The sequence below is a fragment of the Sorex fumeus genome, unplaced genomic scaffold (assembly GCF_029834395.1).
Source record: "Sorex fumeus unplaced genomic scaffold, SorFum_2.1 ptg000003l, whole genome shotgun sequence".
Lineage (NCBI taxonomy): Eukaryota > Metazoa > Chordata > Mammalia > Eulipotyphla > Soricidae > Sorex > Sorex fumeus.
The window spans coordinates 39437336-39460049 of NW_026606060.1; the positions used below are offsets into that span (position 1 = coordinate 39437336).

A 22714-nucleotide genomic window follows, 5' to 3' on the forward strand; every position below is an offset into this window, starting at 1 on the left:
TTGTCTTACATATCCTCAGAAATTTAGCCGTGAATCAGAAGAGCAGGGTTGGTTGAATCACAAATGGCTTTTGAGTCAGATTAACTTGAATATGATTACTGGTGCTAATTCCCATTTACTTCATGACCTTACGTAAGTCCTTAGTTTCTATTGGCACATGTTTTCATTCTAGCAATATTTACATGAATATGAGAATGAGATATGCATGAAAGTTTCTGGCACAGTGTATGACACAGAGTATTATAAAAAATATGTAGTCCTTGATATCAATAATGGCAAAACAAAAACGTTCAAAGGTGAAAAAGTCACACATAATAATATGAAGAGATGTAGCATTTAAAAATGTATTTGTAACACAGTCTTTATTATTTCTATAGTATTCATTCTTTCTCCTATAAAAGTAAGAATAAACGGAGATATATTGAGCCAATCCTTCTGTTTAAACTGGAAACTCCTTAAGGGTAGTGATTGTTCCTCATTTATTTTGTATCTTCAAAATAGTAAAACATCTGATAAGAGATTGATATTTTTAATCTAATATTTTGAAGGCATTTTCAAAGCAATTCTTTTATATGAAATTGAAGCTCGTAAGTTGTAAGATGATTGGTTCAAGTTATTTGATGATCCCAAATCTAGGTTGTAGTTTCTAAAAATGTGGAGTTTATTTTGTTCTGCCCTCTCTGTTCTCATTCTGGTGTGCCTTTTTACTTCAGAAAGAGCCTCTCCTTTTCCTCACCCAATAGGCATTCACGGTTTTTGTAGCTGTGGCTTGTATCTGTTATATACGGAGTGCTCTGGATTTGTATTACACTTTTTCTTATAAGTTCTATAAAAAGAAAAGTTGAAATAGCCAGTATGGATTGTTAGTGGAATTTTAGACTGTAGAAGGTAATCAAATCATTTTACAAAAGTTTTAGCCAGCCATTCACACAATAGTTTGTGGATCCTAAAAATAACAGAACACTTAGCTATAGTGATGTTGATAGCTATGATATACGATATTTTGCTATGTAGTAGACACCTGACCTGAGTTATATCTATCCCTCTCAACTTCCATGTACATTGCTATTCCACTGAATATATAGAGAAACTAATGTTCATAAAAGTCCAAATCAGCTCATTTCAACAAAGAAATAATTCCTTTGATCGATCTATGACTTGGAAGAAAATAACGTAATACTGGAGGCATAGTTCCCTTTCCAGCATTTTCTAATGTGATGAACCTTGGAATACTTGCCTGAGAGAAAGACTAGCTATAGAAAATATGGGACACAGTGCAAAATGAAAATGCAAAGGAGAAAAATGTCGTTATTGTTATTAACAGAAAATCTTTTTCCTTCAGACTTCTGAGAACTTCTGATAATTCTATTCAAGAAAATTTAAATTAATATTTTTTTTCTCATGTTGATGCTGTCAGTTTCAAATGCAAATGTGTAAGCATATGTAGAACTACTGGAGTGGGAAAGCCATATTTTCTAGTTAGTATATACATATGTATTTTATGCTTATTAGGAAAAGGGAAATGCTACCTTGTAGCAGTTATAATTCTTGATATGTAACATTATACTAATATTCTATGCCTTCAGCTTATTAATAGTAAGGAAGAACTGAGATAAAAAGGAACTATTAATTGCTTTATCTTTCACTTTCCTTACACATTCATTATTTTCAGTGAAAGTGTTTGGCAGATGTGAGGGAACAAGGAGTACAAAACTTTAGGATCACAAAATTGCTAATAGTTCTTAAAATCCCATTGCCTTTTTGTTCTATTCAAAACATCTTCTGGATCAGGCTGTCAGGCACTCTGGATTACTCAGCTTGATTTTCCTACTGTATTGCTTTAAAGTAAAAAATGAAATTTCTCTATAAGTGGATGGACATGGAGAGTATCATGCTAAGTGAAATGAGTCAGAAAGAGAGGGCCAGGCATAGAATGACTGCACTAATTTGTGAAATATAAAATAATATAGTATTAGACTAACACCCAAGATAGTAAAGACAAAGGACAGGAAGATTACTCCATCGTTGGAAGTCTGCCTCGTGTGCTGGAGGAGAAGGCAGTTGGGAAAGAGAAGGGACCACTAAGTCAATGATGGCTGGAGAGATCACTCGAGATGGGAGATGTGTGCTGAAAGTAGACTAAGGACCAAACATGATGGTCTCTCAGTATTTGTATTGCAAACCATAGTGCCCCAAAGTAGAGAGTATAAAAGGAAAAGGCAGTTTGTGGGATCAGGTGGGGGTGACTAGAAGGATGCTGGTGACATTGGTGGTAGAAAATGTGCTCTGGTGGAGAGATGGATGTTCAATCATTTTATGACTGAGACTCAAGCATGAAAGCTTTTTTTAAACTGCATCTCATGGTAATTCAATTAAAAATGTGTATTTAGCATTCGCCATTTGAACTGTTTAGATAATCTCAATTTTGTTGGCAGCATCTAGTGCATCATAGTCCAGAGCCAGTTGAACACATGCCTTTTTCTCTCCCTGCCTGATCCCTATATTGACCTTGGCTATGTCAATGTCATAGACCTTCTTCAAGTTTGTGTAATCTGGTGCCTTTGAGACAGTTGATATAGTGAACACAGTGTGCTGTCATCTGTCTTCTTCATACTGACACAGGTCAGAGGAAATTTGATGAGGATATAATGGTCAAGCGCTTTCCTCCTGAAGGCATTCTTCTGAAGGATATTTGGGCTACTTCTAAGCACCATTGTCATGGGCAAGGAAGATGTGATCTTTAAGGTGTGTGGGACTGCAGACTCCATTCAAAGCTGCTTACTTGATCTTCAGTGCTTTGGCTTTGACTTCAGCTTCTTAAAGGACAGGGGTTTCTTCCAAGCCTTTAAGTGCCAACTTTATGAAAAGCAGATTCCTCAGCTTTCAATGTTGCCCTGTGTTTGCTTTCAGTTTTGCTGAACTTTCCCCAACACAGGATCACCAGAATTCAATGCTTATATGGCATCGCAATTACTATATGCATGCGGGGTGGCAGGGAGTGGTAACTGCCCTTATTGGGTGTGCATAGCTTCTCTGTCTAGGTGTGTTCTCCACTGATTTATGGAGTCTAAATTTCAAAGCGCAAGTTTAAAAATAAAATTCTTAAGAGTTTCAGAAAGCATTGAATAATGCTACACAGGTTACCTGATACTAGCTCTGCCTGGGTGGTGTTAACTAGTGGTATTGCTGGTGGGGAGAATGGAGAGCCAGGGAGATCGAACCTTTGTGGAAGGCTCTAGTGCAACAGAGAAATAGCTATTTCCCCCCTGCTTGACCCACCATGTCCTAACAAGTGAAGTACAGGGGTAGAGCGGGGCTTAGAATTAGAAAAAATCTGCATAAACAGGAGCACATGCGAGGTGTGGACACTAAGGTGCCACAAGGTTGACGAGGCAGCCGTCAAGCTGTACCCGAGACCCACAGTTCTACACATCTGGGGAACTGATCTCTATGCCCCAAGGTTTCAGGACCCATAGGTTCTCAGACTGGAGGAGGGATTTTACTCTTCAGAGGAAAGAAAGTCAGCTTTGATTTCCACCCAGATTAAACAAATTCATTCCCTCTACTGGCAGAAAAATATTTCAGGAGAAGACATATAGTGAAGCAAAGGCACTTTATTCAACGGGGAGAGAAATAAGGAAACCCACTCAAGAGAGAATGCAGACTTCTGTAGACAGGAGGGAGACCCCCGTCTGCTTTGGGGAAGGGCTTACATACAGTTTCTCTCCCAATTGCCTAAAAGGCTATGAGAAGTTAAGGAATTGTTGCAGCTCAGAATTCTTTGGATTTTAGTGTTTTTATTTTTTAACTTATTTTTGCGGGATGCTGAATTCTGTCCTTGCCTCAGGTGGGCTTATCCTTATAGTTTTAGCACATCTCTATTCCTGCATCTCCCAAATGGGTCAAAATTTGCTCTTTGGGTCTGGTAAAAGACTGATGATAATCACTTAATTTTCTTTATTACTTCCTGAAGCTCTTTGTCAAGTTCCCTTACCTGACTTCATACATATATCTCTGCTTTCCTGCCTACTTCATTTTGATGAAGGAGGAATTTTCTAGAAGTCATATTGTGAAACCTCCCTTTAATCTCTGAGTCCACTTAATCATGTACACATCTCCTTTAGTCCAATGTTATTTTTTATTTTTTTGCCATATTCATCTTTGCTCAGGACTGAATTCTGACTCTGTGCTCAAGGATCATTCCTTGGCTGTGCTTGGGAACCATATGCAGTACAAGGAATAGAGCTGGGGTTGACCATGTGCAAGGCAGGTGTTTTAACTTCTGTATTATGTCTCCAGCCCCAACCTAATTTTTTATTTTGTTCTTGGGCCATATTTGGCGATTCTTAGGGATTACTTCTGGCTTTGCATTAAGGAATTACTCCTGGTAATGTTCCATGCACCATATGAGATCAGGCCTGGGGAGGCAGCACACAAGGAAATCACCTTACCTGCTCTGCTATCTCTCCAACCCCTGGACTAATATTTAATCTCACATGCTTAGTTAAAGATACATTTCTGATTGCTATATAATTCTTAAGAATCAATTTAGGTTTCATCTGTCTTTTCAGTGACCAGCTTATCCATGTCTACTTCTTTCCCACCGAGTCTTTGCATAAACATAGGTACTTTTACATTTTCTTTTTTTTTTTTTCAGCTTGTCTTGTTTTGTTTTTGAACCACACCTGGTGATGCTGAGGGATTACTCCTGGTTATGCACTCAGGGATCACTCGTGGAGGTGATCAGGGACCATATGGGATGATGAGAATCAAACCTGCCATGTTCAAGACAAGTGCCCATCACTCCGGTCTGTTTTCAACTTTATATCCAATTTTAAAATTATAATTTAGGTAATGTGGTTATAGTTTAAGTTTATAGTTCATGCTTAAGTTTATAGTAATGTATAATTTTATAATAATGTATAAGTTTAAGTACAAAATTACATCATACATCAACCCCAAAGTACACATAACCCTCTACTCATGTCTTTCTATCCACTCACTCCAGTCTGATCATTACTCTGCCTAACCATTTGCTGGTACTTTTTAGAATCCAAGACCAAGAGTATGTCATTAATTGATATTGACTACTCCCTTGTTTTGTCATTCTATCAATTTTGAAAACACTTATGTTTTTGCTTTCCTTTGTGGTTGGCATTGTTGTGACGTGTGGGAGTCACACAGTTGGTTGCAGTACTGCAGGTCACACTTGAGATAAGAGGTGGTTGACAGGTTCCATACTCAAGCATGCCAGATGGTCACTCAACCACTACACCATGTCCTCTGGTCCAAGCAGAGGAACTTTTAATATAGGTCTATGATATTAGGACAATAACCATAAGAAAAAAATTTAATCATGGAAGATAAACACATTTACTTGAAACCTTATTACTTGCAAACAACGCACCCCAATTATTTCTTTGCCTTGTGAGTTTTTTTTGTATTTTACTCAATATTCTTTCACCAAATTTTCTATTGCTTTTATCATGAGAAAGCGCTCTTTTAGGAGTGGGAGGGTACAAAGGTAAAGATGCATCATCCCTGATTTCAGGACAGTCATGGTCTAACGCCTTCTGAGACTGGAGCATTATTACTAAATGTATCATTTAAATGAAGAAATGTCTTAGGCAACTCCTTCATTTTGCCTCTTTCTATTTGCAGAAGGGTGGTTTGTGAGATAGATGTAAGGTTAACGGCCTGGTGATCCTTTTCCTAGATCTATCCCTCTCATTGTAATGGTGGTATTTTTCAGTAAATTGTGCTCTCTATTCAAGTCAATAAGGTTCTTACTCCCCTTTAGGTTCTACCAAGGTTTTAATTTATTTTTAATGTTATCTTTTATTTATTTGTAGTAGAAGTAACATTAAATAATAATATTATGTAAGCTCCAGTTGTACATCATTAAAAATTAAGATGTGTACATTTTACTTTAAGTCTACTATTAAAAGCCCAATTCTATCCTGCACCAGAAGAATGTTTCAAGACGTGTTTTCTCAGCTCATTTGAGACTTGTTCACTCACAAGTAATTTGTGATTTATTTATTTTTATTGAATCACTGTGAGATACAGTTACAGAACTTTCATCTTTGAGTTTTAGTCATACAATGATTGAACACCCATCCCTCTACCAGTGCACATTTTCCACCGTCAATGTTCCCAGTATCCCTCCCCGCTGCATCCCACCCCTCCCCCGCCCCGCTTCTGTGGAAGACAATTTCACTCTTGCTCTCTCTCTACTTATGGGTATTGTGGTTTGCAATGTAGATAATGAGAGGTCACGATGTTTGGTCCTTTATCTACTTTCAGCACACGTCTCCCATCCTGAGCCATTCTTCCCATCATCATTGACTTCATGAGCCCTTCTCTATGCCAGCTGCCTTCTCCCCCAGCTTACAAGGCAGGCTTCCAACCATGGAGTACTTTTAAACTCGTTTTAACTACATTTTTCTAGCACAGCGGTAGGGCGTTTGCCTTGCACGCAGCCAACATGGCCAACCTGAGTTTGATTCCTCCGCCCCTCTTGGAGAGCCCGGCAAGCTACCGAAAGTATCTCGCCCGCACGGCAGAGCCTGGCAAGCCACCCGTGATGTATTCGATATGCCAAACACAGTAACAACAAAATCTCCAATGGAGACGTTACTGGGCCCGCTCACGCAAATCGATGAACGACGGGAGGGCCTTTACCTTTACCTTTCAGATTTAACCTCAAAAAATTATGCAAGGTTACTAATGTCTGTGTTCCTTCTATTTCTCTTAACTCTTAAGTCAACCACACTCCTGCAGTGAGCTTCTCTTATCTTGTATTTTTAAAAATTCCTCTCAAGAGCATGCCTAATCTCAATGCACAGAATACAGTATTTTTTCTTTTTGGTTCTCAATCTGAATTGGGAAAAAAAAAATTGACTTGAATGTTTATAGAGTGGTAGACAATTTTAATATCTCTGCTGAGGTTATTTTTTTGTTTTGTTTTAAAGATGGTGGATTAGAGTTCTTCTTCTTCATCCCCCAAGCTGTGCTGGTCTTCTCCGCCACCCAGGTCAGTTTATTCACCGGTATTAGAACCCGGGACCTGGATTTCTCCCTGCAAGCCGCCCAGGCGTCCTCTCGGATGCTGGGATAAAAGCAGCCCTGAGCCTCTGCCTCTTCCTCTTCCTCCCCCAAAGCTGTGCTGGTCTTCTCTGCCACCCAGCCTTTACCCCTGCCCACACTCCAGGTTTCCATGGGGGAGTGGCCTCTTCAGGAGTGGGCGTGGCTTATGGAGTAGTGGGCGTGGCCTCTGTAGTAGTGGGCATGGCCTAATTTTCAGCAGGCCAATGATCATGCGGCCGCAGGTAATTTACCCATACCAAGAAACCTAGTCCCTATACCTACACACCGACATGAAGAAACAACACAAATCCCCACTGCTTGGGGACGACGATGAAAAGAGTCCAGAAGCCTCACTAGGTGCTAATCACATAAAGGACCTCTCTGAGAAAGAATTCAGATATGAAGTCATGAAGATGTTCAGTGAACTCAGTGAAACAGTCAGATAGATAGTAACATGACAGAAAAAATTCACAAATTATGGGAAGAAATGAGAGCAGAAACGTCACAAATAAAAGATTCCATAGATGAAATAAAAAACTCAGTTTGTGCCCTCAACAATAGGATGACTGCAGTTGAAGACAGAATCAGTGAGTTGGAAGATTAGCTGCACCAAGTCAAGAGGCAACAACAATAAAGATGGTGGATTAGAAAATTGAAGACCAAAGGTCACTGTTGCCCAGTGAGTGGTAATGAGTGGAGGGAAAGAAGAAAGAAGTTGCTTCTAATTTAAAATCACTTTTGGAGCTGCAAAAAGAGTACAGAGGCTAAGGTGCATGCCCTGAATTCTCCTCACCCAGGTTTGATCCTTTGCATCACATGTTCCCCGAAGTATGGCTGGATGTAGCCTTAGAGAACCTGATCAGTACTGGAATGGCTTGAGTGGTCCTTAGCATCACAGGGTCTGAAGAACACTGCATCTCCAGGTCCTCATATTTAACCCTTTATATCCATTAGCTGAGAACTGTTAAGAACAGCCTATAGAACCCACTGAACAGCCCATGCGAGCACATTCTCCACCAAATATACCCTTTTTTCTGTGACTAGGGGTGGTGGCCGGAGTGATAGCACAGCGGTGGGCATTTGCCTTGCATGCAGCCGACCTGGCCAACCCAGATTCAGTTCCTCCGCCTCTCTTGGAGAGCCCAGCAAGGTACCATGAGTATCTCGCCCGCATGGCAAAGCCTGGCAAGCTACCTGTGACATATTAGATATGCCAAACACAGTAACAACAAGTCTCACAATGGAGACATTACTGGACCAGCTTGAGCAAATCGATGAACAACAGAAGGATAGTAACAGTGACAGAGGTGTTGGATTATCATCAAGTTACATTTTATTCATGCTGAAATTCTCCATTATACTTAATCATTTACTCAACAAACGGGTTCTTAAAGGTTGATGGTGTGTCAGATACTATACTAAGTTCAAGAACATCACAAAGACAAAACACCACTCCTTCTGTCAGGAATTACCATAGAAAGTGAATGTACTGAAGGAAGAATATGATCTTGAGGAGATTGAGAATTGAGAGATCAAAACAAACACAGTTAGAATATCAGTGGTTGGTTTTCAAATTTTAGAGAGCCCTCTGATTCTGTAGATCTTGAGGTTACGGCCAATAGTAAACAAGTATTTTAGGTGATACTAATGCAGAGGTCTTCAGAGAACTTTTCAAAAATATTTATGAGAGTTACACTGTTTTTTAATTTGTGTAACTCCAGGATAAGTATTCAACAATGTTGTGAAATTTTGTCATGATGTCTGATAATAGTTTGTTAAAAGAGACTGAGAGTCATAACTGATTTTGCCTCAATATTCACTTATATTGTAGAGATTTGAAGGATGATAACCATCAGCTAACATTTTAGATGCATAATCATATTTTCTTGAAAATTTGGAAATATATATTAAATGAGAATACACTTAACGATTAGAATACTATAAGGATGATACCATTTCCACTTTGACAGACTATTTTACTCAGCATAAAGAACTTTAATGTGTTTAGTAATGTTTCATTTCTTGTTATAGGCATTTTTTCTTTCTCTGGGGTCAGATGTGGCAATGCTAGAATTCTGTGCTCAGGAATTACTCCTTACAGTGCTCTGGGTACCTGTGGTTCTGGGAGTTGGCTGCATATGAAGCCATTAGTCCTGTATTATTTCTCCAGTCCTGTTTGGTAGTATTTTAAGGACAATTTAAAAAATTAACATTTTCGAATTAATATTTTTTTACAGCACAATCTTATTTATAAATCTGATAATTTATAAATTATCAGAATCCTAAAGAATTCAGCTGATAATTATAATCTTAAAGGTACTTTCGAGCCTCCTTAATGATATTGTCTCAACCAACCAACCAGAGGCCACACTTGAATGTTTAATTAATATATTAAATAATCTATATATGGACAACTGTCACAGCCTAATATTTTTTTTCTTTTTGGTTCACACCCGGCGAAACACAGGGGTTACTCCTGGCTCATGCACTCAGGAATTACTCCTGGCAGTACTCGGGGGACCATATGGGATGCTGGGAATCGAATCCAGGTAGGCCGGATGCAAGGCAAATGCCCTACCTGCTGTGCTATCACTCCAGTCCTTCACAGCCTAATTCTTTAAGCACTCAAAAAAACAAAAACCTGTAGGTTGTTCATTAGAGTAAGTTTTAAAGCCAACTATTCTAATAGAAGTCACATGGAAATCTTAAAAGGAAAGCCATAAACGAGGGAATTAAACTTGCTTCTGGAAAAAGCAGATTTAAAAAAAAAAACAGAATCAATGTGGTTATAACTGAAGGATGCACATAGACAGAGCAGATTTTTATGCTAAACACACTGATGATCTAACTTTTTCTCTTTGCGTCAATTTCAATTTTATGTGCTTTTAAATGTGTCCTTGTTTAACCAATTTCATGATTGATTCACCTCTATCTTTCTGTGGCCATGAATAATAAGACTCTATGACTTTTAAAGCATCAGGCCACAAGCTACAGAAATAATATTGATCGTTACATCCAATTTCCCATCCTGGTTGACACAAATTTCTTTGTACTATAACTGAAAGAAAGCTCTTATTTTTTTTCTGATGACTGAAAGTATGCCTACTAAATGGTATATTTTCCTTCTGAGATGTGCTTGCGAAATTTTAAGGTGGTACTAGTTATTTCTTTCACGGATTCCATTATTCGGTGTCTGAAATAACATTAAGCATTAGGCAAAACCCAGCATTTATGAGAAGTCGATGTTATCATATGAATTGCATTGCAGCAGTTGCTCTTTCTTGGTGTTTGTAAAATACTGTTTTTCATTTATATGACTTCAATTCTACATAATAAAATAATCTCTTGCTGAGAAGATATAATGGCAAAATTCCTATAATCACCCCAAACTATACACTTTACATGGCATGCCTAATTGAATTTTTGAGAAATAAAATGTTCTAGGTCTTTATTTATTTATTTTATTTTGAGGTTGAGCCAGATGAGAGCCTGGCCTAAAGAATCCAGAAAGAATTGAATTTAAAATGCTTGATCAGTTTTGAGTCTATTCATCAGCATTGTAGCTCAACTGAAAAATGAATCCTAGTTACAGGAACTTGTTTTTATTATCCCAATTCAGTAAAAACTATGGCTTAATTTAGTGACCCACTCAGTTAAATCACTTATGTGACTTGCATGGAAGGCAGAGTTTAAAGCAACTTAGTGGTTTTTAAAACAGTGTCAGCAAACTTAGTTTCTGGGTTCCAGCTGTCACTCTTAGTTATGTGACCTTGGTTACAACATGTTGCATCTCTGTATCTGTTTCCATATAAGTATTGCAATGGCATTCCATAAATCCTTAATATCTCGCCTGGCTGAAAAATTCAACAAGCCATTTAAAGCAATTATTCTATTTGCATCATTAAAAGGCAATTCAGAAAGAGTGCATTGATGAGGGATGTTGAAAACCTTGTCCTACTGACATACACCAATAACCCTTTGTATAAAATGGTGAACTCCTCCCAGACCACCCAACATGCTCACTTAGGATTGACCTCTTCACACAATCATCCTCAGGTCTGGCACACAAGGAAACTCTCTAACCTTTGAGATCCTATTCCACAACCTGAAGGAAGTTAGTTCAAAACATTAGAAAGGAGAGATACAAACTCTGCAATGGCGATGTGCCAGCACCATAGTCTCTTCTGCGAGTCTTGCAAAGACTAACAACATAAATAAATGATATTGGGGGTGAGGGCACTGAGCAGAGGCTCTAATTACCATGTACAAATGTGCATATAACTGCAGGCATGGGGAGTCTGTGATTTCAAAATCTTTCATAACCAATCAACTAAAAGGAGAACATTTTCACACATAACATGTGAAAACAGTTTTGCACTTATATTTCTTAGACTTTCTGAATATATATGCACATACGTATACATATTTAACAAAACAAGTTGTAATCTTCAAAATGTTACTGAGCGTGGCTATTTCAATAAATGTTAAACAACTTTAAGTGGAGCCTGGGTTTAAATTTCAGCAACAATTTTATTTTAAAGAGAAATTGATATTTATATATTCTATGGTATATTAGTTACATATATGGACCCTAACTCTAAAATATTTTTGTGTGAAATGAATATTTTAAAGATTCAAACTCATGCAAAGTATCCATCATTTTTGTTATAAATGATTTTCTTTTAGACTATATATAGATAGATCTTGGATTCTTAGAAATACCACAAGATTTTTCACAGACCAGACATATAGTTGATTTCAATCCAAATTGGACTTTATAATGCAAAATTTTGAAGCCAGAAGCAAATATAAATATCATATTAGTCACAAACGTATTTTTCAGAAAGCCATGTGATCAAGAGGACAGATCTTGGGATTTTATTTGCCCCAGCTGCGTTGGGTTTTACTCACAGTTCTATCTAAAACTCTGTAAACTTAGGAAATTAACTTGAATGTCAAGAAGTTTAAGTCCCTCATCTTTAAAGTGGGTCTGATAACACTTCCCTAGCTACTCACAAAAGTGGTGGTGTGATCACAGGAGCAAATTCATGTGAAAAATAGAGCTAAGAACAACCAGATTGGATTATATTTAATGAAGAATACTCTTTAAGTATATTTTAATATGATATCAATGTAGTTTGGACTATACATTCTTAAAGTGTTTATAAAAATCGTCAACCCTATCAAGTTTCATTCATGGCAAATGAAGGTTTTTTTGTTTTTGTTTGTTTGTTTGTTTTTAAAGATATTCTTACCTATTTTTAAAATAGTGGATGCACCTAGCAGCACTTGTATACTTGTATTTGTGTGTGCATGTGTGTGTGTTGTGTGTGTGTGTGAGCATATGGTGCTAAGGAAAAAACTAAGAACCTTACACATGCTAGCAGCCATGTGTTCGTTCTATCACTTGGGCTATTGTCTTTACTTCTAAAGAGATTTGTGTTTTTAAATAAAATTAGTCATGGAGAATCAATGAGTACACTATAAGATGAGAACTAATAATTCACTGTAAGTTAACATGTAAAAAATAAAAGTGCTGGTCTGCTGGAAGCAGGCACTTTCTTTTCCTTGGGGAGCTGGTTGTTTTCCTTCTCTATGTGGTCTGGAACCCTGTATCTATCCAATTCTTGATTTTGCCTCACTCAAAGTTTTCTCTCGGTGCTGTCTGTAATTATCCATATGGGTTGAAATACTTGGCTCCCTATATATGGTCATTTGCACTTTAACAGCAGATGACTTGTGGGTTCCATGGAATCCTCATTGGTGAATTCCACATCCCTGATGCCTTCAGAAAAATAAAATTTACTCTTTTCTGTAGGCAAATGGCATTTCTACTCTATTTGCTTCCTGTCTTGCTTGGTTCTACTTCTTAGTTTACTGTGTGTTAGGTTTTTTCTGGGATCCACTGGATGTACATATGCATTTCTTTTGAAGCATTACTGTAAGGAACATTTAATCCACCTATCTATCCTTTCCTGTTCGGTACAGCATTTCTGTGACCTGACAGAGGGGCAAGATATGCCTGAATCACTGGCAAGATGAGAATATCATTTATGTTAGCTGATTAGAAAGGTAAAGGTAAGAAAATAACTCCTTTATTGCACAGCTTTTATGCCATCAAGGTATTTCCTGGATTCTCTCCACCTCATTATCATTATAGTAGTCATTGTTGAGTCACTACTATATAACAAAAACTTTATAAGTGTAATTTTTTATAATCTTAAAGATTCTATAAAGTATCTTTATTTTAACAGTTGCAAAGCACACAGTTAATGAGGTGACTGCCTCTTTTAAAGATCCCATAAATAGATAGGCTCAGGATCATATTTTAATATGAATCCTATCAGCATGATGTCAAAACCCTTGGTTTGATCACAACCCTTTGTCATCTTCCATGTAATCTTTAGATAGCCCATAACATGTGATAACACATAACATGTGAAAAACTTCCTTCCTTCCTTCCTTCCTTCCTTCCTTCCTTCCTTCCTTCCTTCCTTCCTTCCTTCCTTCCTTCCTTCCTTCCTTCTTCCCTTTCTTCCTTCCCCTCTCTTTTTTCCTCTCTCCTCTCTCCTTTTCTCTCTTCCCCCGCACCCTCTCTCTGTCTCCTTTTCTCTCTCCAACATGTTCAGGAATTATTCCTATCTGTGCGAGAGGATAGAGTGTCAGAGAGATACATGTGCAGGGCAAGCGCCTTAATCAGTGTACTATATCTCTCTGGCCCCTTTTGGCAATTTCAACACAAAATGTTTCCTTACCTTCTTTTTGTTGTCAATTTTCTCTTAGCCAAAAATTTATCTGAGGCCTGAATATAATGAAGGAGTATTCAAGAATTGCTAGTTAGAATGAGCATACTTTGCCGTTCCTGATCAATGACTTGATACAAAATTATTAACCTAGGAGTGATGGTGATAGTACAGTGGGTCAGGCTCATGCCCAAATCCAGGTTTGATCCTAGCACCACATGTGGTCCTCAACCACCACCTGGTGTGATCCATGAGCACAAAGCCATTACTGAGCCCTGAGTGCAGCCAGATATGTGCCCAAGCTCCCCCCCCCCCCCATTCAATCATTTTTTAGAAAGTGTTAGTCCAATATTTGCACAATTAGAACCCCGGGAAAGAACAAGTCATGGCAGCTCCCAAAGGCTTTGAAGGACTAACCCCAGATAATGATGTGTGTTTTAGTAATAGAGTCCAGACAATGCACCACAGGAAGCCCTGGGGACCAGCCCTTAACTCTTTTTCTTTCATATTGGTTTAGAATTTTAAGTTTGTTCAGATAAGTCTTTATTCAGATAAGTATGACTTGAGATCACAGCGACCTAATTATTTCTTATGGAGAAATTGTCAGTACATAGGAGAAAGTCTAAAACATGAACAGAAACTTACAAAAATTAGGGAAAATAGGAAAGGAAAACAATTTCTTTCTATATACATTAGGAAATTATTAAAAATGTCTAAGTTTATTTACTTTTCTGTTTCTACTTTTGGGTATTATGGTTTGCTATACAGAAACTGAGAGGTTGTCATATTTGGTCCTTTATCTACTTTCTGCACACATCTCTCTCAGAATTTTTAACTTTATTACCCAGAAACCAAAGTCAGTGACTAGTAAGACATGTTTATTAACAAACTTAATTTTGGGAAAGACTTCCTTTATTGAATTCTAGAAATTCTACCTACCACTGGTTTGGATTGATAATAGTTTTTCTAGAAATTTCTTCCCCAGCTTGAGAAACTTTTTACTTTAACATGGAGAAAAGAATATATGAGGATCATTGGTAATATTTTAGATTATAGTTTGGGATATTGGGAATGCCACATAAAAATATAAAGAGAATCTAATCAATTGTATATATCTGTAACAAATGCTTAGGTTATTGAGATTCTGAAAAATAAGAGAATCAAAATTCAGAATCTCAATAACCCTAATCCAGAGCCTGGCAGCTTGTGGTAGAAATGTTAATGGACTATGTATTAAACTATGGCTCCATGCATCCCCCCAGGAGGAAAAGGGTATCTGTCTCTTCCACCTCCCCACTCCCAAACCCCCAGCCGCACGGTGGCCACCGCCTCAGAGCTTATTGGAAAGCCAGGTATAAGCTGGCGATGATGGGGGAACTGCCCCCTCATGGGATGGGGACGGAACCGGCTCATCTTTCACAACCTACTGAGGCCACGAGTTGCCCCCCACGAGTGCCTCTCTAGCATGACCATGGCACCAGACGCAGAGAAACCAATCTTGTAATTATCTGGCTCTTGGAAGAAATCCCTCCAGACTTAATTAGTAAAATATCAGAAATCCAAAATCATGTGGCAGCTATCACGGCCAGGCAACATCATATGGTTTTAAAACCAGCAAATTATTTCACAATGCCTTTTCAGCAGTTCTGATTGTTGAGGAAAATTTCCAAACAATAATGGTGCATCTTTTGTCGAAATAATGAATGTAATCAAAGTAGAGGGGAGTTAAGTAGAAATCATCTGCCTCACAGGCATTGGGAGGAGTGGGGAGTGGGTATATTGGGGTTCTTGGTGGTGAAAAATAATTACTGGTGAAGGGAAGGATTTTTGATCATTGTATGACTGAGACTTAAACCTCAAAGCTTTGTATCTTTTCTCATGGTAATTCAATAAATAAATTTAACAAATAAATAAAATAAAAAAATTTGGACTGGGGTGATAGCAAAGTGGTAGGGCATTTGCCTTCCACGCAACCGGCCCAGATAATCCGGGTTCGAGTCCTCTGCCCCTGTCAGAGAGCCCAGCAAGCCACTGAGAGTGTGTAGCCTTCACAGCAAAGCCTGGCAAGCTACCTGTGACATATTCATATGCCAAACACAGTAACAATAAGTCTCACAATGGAGGCGTTACTGTGCTTTCTGGAGCAAATCTATGAACAATGGGAGGACAGTAACAGTGACAAAAAATTAAAATAAGACAATACACATTCAAACTTTCAGAATTCAAATCCTGTAATAAGTCCTTTAAGGCCAACTTCTCTCTTTGTCAATCAGAATTCATTTTTACATTCAACCATATTAATATTTTTGATATTTATTTATGGATTTATACAAAGTTTTTATAAGTTTTGGATTACATTGAAAATTGACTTCTTAGTTTTCATTTTTTCATTTCATCATCCTGTTATTCGTCGATTGCCTCGAGCAGGCCCCAGTAACGTCTCTTTCATCCTAGCCCTGAGATTATATTCAAGGCTCTTTAGGAGAATGAGACCCATCATTGTTACTGGTATTTGGCATATTTGGTACGCCACGGGGAGTTTGCCAGACTCTGCCCTGTGGGCAGGCTACATTCGATAACCTGCAAGTTTGTCCAAAGTAGGAATGAGACAATAAGATGTCATAAAAAAAGTTCTGATAAGGTGTCGCGCGGCCGCATTTGCGGCCGCGTGGTTCCGGAATCTGGATTTTATAGTCTCTGAGTCTTGGCCGCTGATGGGATTACACGGCGCCAGGGGGCCAGGTGGTGGGTGTGACCCCCGCCTACTGGAATTTGGAGGATCTGGGTGGAAGATGCTCGACTCCAATCCGAGTAGGCTTGGAGGTCTCGGCCCTGGAACCCGTGAGGCTTTGTCCCTCTGCCAGTACCTTCATGTGTGCGGAGAGTGGTCTCAGCATGGTGGTGGCTGGTCCTGGAGGTCTTCGGCTGCCGGAGCCCTGGTCGGGGCGGGGAGGAAAGCTCAACCCGCTCCCCTCCAAGGGGCCCCGGGAAGGAACACCCAGGCGCGGGGGCAGAAGACTGCACTGTTCTTGTCTTAGTTATTTAAAAAATTGGAGGAGTTAGAGCAATAGCACTATGAATAGACACTTGCCTTGACTGTGACTCACTTCATGTCGATCCCCAGCAATGCATATGGAAGCCCCACCAGGAGTGATCCCTGAGAACAGAGCCAGGAGGAAGTCCTGAACACTGCTGAGTGTTAGTAAGTAAGTAAATTCTATGCATTGTATACTTAACCGTAACTTTCTCTGGAAAAATATGAATACTCTTTTGCCAGCCTTCTTCATAGGCCTAATGTGATTAGAAACAGTTGAACTAAGATAGGCTACAAAGGTTTATTTGGTTGGGTTGAAAATGTGGAACATGATGATTTTTACTTTGGATTTTTTTCTTGAAATTGCTATCAAAGGAGCAAATAAGCAACCTGAAAACTTTACCTAAGCATCAGTTATAATTGTGTGGATTCTGGACCATAGTGTCTTTCTATTCTCTGGGTTACAGTCTGAGTTCATTTCTCACAAAGTATATGCAGCCATATACTTTGTAAGAGCTTTGTAAGAACAAAGTATATGCTATAAAGCCTTAACATAGACTTTGTAAGAACTCTACCAGGTCATACAAAGCAGAATTATAAGGTAGTTGCTTCTGAGTTTGCCTTTTTTAGTGGCAGTGATGGTATGAAATGGAACTATAATCAACCAAAAAGCTAAATTTTATTATAAAATTTTTGGCCACAAAGATCCATGATATTACAGCACTTAACTTCAATAAAACTAAAATAATTGCAAATAGAGAGAACTTATTTGATGTGTCTTTCTTCTAAAAATATTTTCAAAGAAAAGGCAAAGGGAATGAAGACAGCATGTTTAAAATAGGATAAAATATTTACACTATTCAGTAAACCCCCTTCAAATACTTTTCATTGAGCAGAAATTACTCTGCAATTACAAAATACTTTAGCAGCTTTAAGAGAGTAGATTTCAGTAAAGAATTTATGTTCAACCCAAAAAAAGTCAATTTAGGTTGTCAAAACATCAAATTTATTAGCCGTTTAAAAATTCAACTTTAAAGAACTCTGTGGGCCATCTAATAGAGAAAATAGAAATAAGATCATTAAATATGCATTCTTCAGAAAATTTCAAGTGTCATCTTATATTTATGTATAGTTTTATATGAAGCAAAATAAATCTAAACAGAACAATGCCAACTCTTACAGTAATCAAAATGGCAAAATCCAAAGAGATTTAGATATAGCTTTGCTTGAGTGGGCCCAGTAACGTCCATTGGAGACTTTGTTGTTACTGTGTCTGGCATATCGAATATATCACGGGGAGCTTGCCAGGCCCTGCCGTGCGGGCGAGATACTCTCGGTAGCTTGCCGGGCTCTCTGAGAGGGGTGGAGGAATTGAACTTGGGTCGGCCATGTTGGCTGCGTGCAAGGCAAATGCCCTACCGCTGTGCTATCGCTCCAGACCAGATATAGCTTTAAAAGATTAAATTACACATGAATAATGGTCTTTCTTGTACTAGTTTTAGTATTGAGATTTGCTCGAGCTCGAGCGGGCCCAGTAACGTCTCCATTGGAGACTTTGTTGTTACTGTGTTTGGCATATCAAATACGTCACGGGGAGCTTGCCAGGCTCTGCCATGCGGGCGAGATACTCTCGGTAGCTTGCCGGGCTCTCCGAGAGGGGCGGAGGAATCGAACTCGGGTCGGCCATGTTGGCTGCGTGCAAGGCAAACGCCCTACCGCTGTGCTATCGCTCCAGCCCAATATTGAGATAATCATCAGATATTTCTCTTATTTTTTAATATGTTAATGCAAACTATTTTGAATTATAGTCATAATTTAAAAATAATTTCTGAACGAGATTATTTTTTAATTTTTTCCCATCTTTTAAATTTTTTAAAAAAATTTTTATTTACTGTACCATGAGGTATAGTTGTAGACTTACAAATTTTTGTGCTTGGGTTTCAGTTATACAATTGTCAAGTACTCATCCCTCCACCAGTGCCCATTCTCCACCACCAATGATCCCAGTATCCCTCCCACGCCCCCATCCCCTCATTCCACCCTGCCTCTGTGGCAGGGCATTCCCTTTTGTTCTCTCTCTCCTTTTGGTTGCTGTGGTTTGCAAAAGACAAATTGAGTGCCAACCATGTTTGGTCTATAGTCTACTTTCAGCATGCATCTACCATCCTGGGAGGATCCTCCCAACACCCTTTACTTGGTGCTCCCTTCTCTATCTGAGCTGCCATTTCTCCTAGCATATGTGGCTCACCTTCAAGTCATGGAGTGAATTTCCAGGTACTTATCTTGACTATTCTTGGGTATTAGTCTCCTATTCTGTTACTTTATATTCCACAGACTATAACAATCTTTTCATGTTAATGTTTTCATATTCTTTACCTAGGTACTCAGAAGTGGGATTGCTCATTCATATCACAGCTTTATCTTTTACCTCTGGAGTCTACTCCATAGTGTTTTCCAAAATGGTTGGACCTGTTTACATTTCTATCAAAAGTGCATGAGGATTCTTTTTTCTCCATATGTTCCCCAGTATTTATTGTCCTTTTGTTATAACCTCTTCTCAGGGGTGTGAGGTGGTGTCACATTATACCTTTAATTTGCAATTCTGTGATAATCAGTGATGATAAGTAGTATTAGATGCCTTTTGATCATGTGCATACCTTCTTTGCATAAACATTTTATTCAAATATTTTATCCATTTTTTCAGTTACTTCCTTTTTTGTTGAATTCTTTGTATATATTGAATATAACTACTCCTTTTTATACATGATATGCAAATATCTTCTCATATTTTACAGACTGTCTTCTGCTCATATATATATTTATATTTTGCTAAACAAGTTTTTCTCTCATTCCTTTGCTATTGGGGTTCAGCTCCCTCCAATATCTCTAATGCTGTTACCACAGTGTATTTTACCTCTGTGTAGTTTAAGGTTTCAGGTTTTACATTCAGGTCCTGATTCGATTTTTTAATTTATTTTGTATATATGAGTAATATGTAGTCAGTTTTATTCTTTGATATGCAGCTCTACTTTACCCAACAACATTTGTTGAAGAGAATTTTTTTCTTCATTATACACTTTTGTCATTATTTTTCTTTCTCCCTTGAATCCTTTGTCATAAATTAAATATTGATAAATTGTTTATCTCTGGGCTTTCATTTCTATTTCATTGACCTATGCATTACTTTTATTCTAGTTTCACTTACCTTACACATGTGGTGTTTAAATCTAGTAGTACTGGGGAAAGGGTGCTATTCCTAATTCAGTGCTGAGGTCTTTCTGATGAATCCAATGTTTTTTGAACCTCTTTTTCTATAAATATCATTGGAACTTTATTTGGGATTTCATTAAATCTTTATATTGCATTCATTAAATAGATATTTTTTTCTGCCTTAATTCTGCCATTTGCATCCATGGAAGGATAGAGAGCTACTTACTTAATATCTTGTTCTATGTCTTTTAACAGTTTCCTGCAGTTTTCATTATACATATATATACATATATGTTATTTGTATATGTGAATATATAATTATATACATATGTTTACCTTTTCTGCTAAATATGTTTTAAATATTTAGTTCTTTTGAATACAATTGTGTATACAGTACAAAAATAAGAATTGTTTTTTATTTCTTCTCACTCATTCTTTGCATAAAACCATACAGCAGATATTTGTACATTGACTTTATAACCAATCACCTCCTGAATCCATTGTCACTAAAAGCTGTTTAATGGAGTCTCTTATGCTCTACATGTCGTATAATCTACATTATATTATAATATCATCTACCCTTCTTTTCACTTCTTTTCTGCTCTAGAATCTAAAAACCGTTTCTTGTTGCTCCTATTTCTTACTCTGGCTAAGATCTGCAACACTAAACTAAGTGGAAATAGTAAGAGTGGACAGCCTTATCTTATTGCTGATTTGAAAGATGAAGCTCTCAGTTTCAATCATTAAATATAATATTATCTGTGACTTTATAGCATATGGCTTTTACTATGCTAAAACATAGTCCTTATGTCCCCATCTTACTAAGAATTCTTACCATAAATGGGTAATGTTGTCAAATGCTTTCTTAGTTTCTGGTAATATTACCACGCAATTTTTATCTTTCCATTTATTGATAAAGTGGTTAAAGTGGTTGATTTGCATATGTTTAACCATTTTATCCTAGGGATATATTTTTATCTTTTGTGTGTGTGGAGGAGGCACACCCAGCAGTGGTCAAGGGTCACTCCTTGCAGTCCATGTGCACCCATAAAGTGCCAGAAATATAAACTAGTGCTCAAGCATGCAAATCATGAGCACCAGTCCTTTGTGACTCTCCTTGGCCATTATTATTTTTTTGGAGGGGGAGGGTAACATTATCTTTATTAAAATGGCAATAACAATAAAAACTGTGGGTTTTTTTGATGACTTTAACTATGTTAAAAAGTACTTAAAATTTTGAACAAAGTAAAATTTTAATTTTACTGCATTGTAGTGAAAGCTATTGAATATTATGTATATAACATAGTAAATTCCAAATGCATTTATGCATTATTTGTAATTTAATTGACAAAATTTTATATTACATTATTATTTCAAAAAATATGTTATGTCTTCAGTGCAGAATTTGTTTGATGGGGAATGGGCTGCATTGATCAGTGCTGAGGGCTTCCCCCTGGCTCTTTGCTTAGGTATCTTTTCTGGTGGTATCTGGGGACTATGTGTGTCTTTGGGGAATTCAACCAGATGGATCACATACAAAAAGTGCCTTAGCAGGGCTGGAGCATTAGCACAGTGGGTAGGGCATTTGTTTTACATGTGGCCGACCAGAGTTCTATTCCTAGCATCCATTATAGTCCCCAATCACCCACAGGAGTAATTCCTGAGTGCATGAGTCAGGAGTAACCCTTGAGCATTGCCTGGTGTGACCAAAAAAGAAAAAAAGAAAAGAAAAGAAAAAAAAGTGCTTGGCCTTGTAATATCTTGCCATCCACCCATATAGAATATTTTAACTGGGTTTTATAATGGTTTGTTTAGTAAAGGTTTGCTTTACTAAAATGAAATCCCAAAAGTTTTACTTTGATTTCTTTAGTTGGATTTCAAATATTTATTTCTATTCTGAGTTATTAGGCACTTTATATCTCTGAGAGCATTAGTTGTAACCTTGAATGACAAGTTTAGTGAGTCTTTATAAGAGGATTATCCTTTATAATAATGTACAAATATATAACAGGATATATATTCAGCTATCAAAAGAAGGAAACTGCAATTTGTGATAATATTATGGATATTGAGTATATTATGATAAATGAAACAATTTAAACAGAAAACAAAAAATGTATGACCTCAATTATATATGGATCTAAAGAAACTGAACAGATATATGCAAAGTAAAATGGCAGTTGCCAGGGACTGTAAGGGGGGGAAATCAGTTGTCTCACTTGTCATCCTGTTGATCATAGTTTTGCTCTAGCATGTGCTAGTAACGTCTCCACTTGTCCCTGTCACGTGCTAGTGTAGCCCAGTGGCATCAGCTTGCTCCAGGAACACTTAAAGTCTCAAACCGTTTGTTCAATGTTTTGATAAAGAAGTGTGACCATCTCTTAGGTGGGTGGACATGCGTTATTTTAACATCCCATGGAATCCAGTCTATAACAGCTCTAGTCATCTCTAAATCGCATTACAAGTCTGGCCCATATGATTTTTGACATCTTGGCAAACAAGACAGTGTCCCTGACTCTTGATCATCAACAGAGGTCAGAACTCCGGATTCCTTCTCTTACTTGAGTGAAGTGTGATACTCCAAGCATAACTCTTTTGATTCTTCTTTGGGATACCCGAATAACATTCTCATCCTGTT

General features: G+C 37.7%; 1 pseudogene; it reads right to left on the minus strand.

Annotated features, from left to right (window-relative positions):
• Positions 1 to 2409: 2409 nt before the first annotated feature.
• Positions 2410 to 22714, minus strand: part of LOC130028626 (uncharacterized) — a 106143-nt pseudogene continuing 85838 nt past the window's right edge.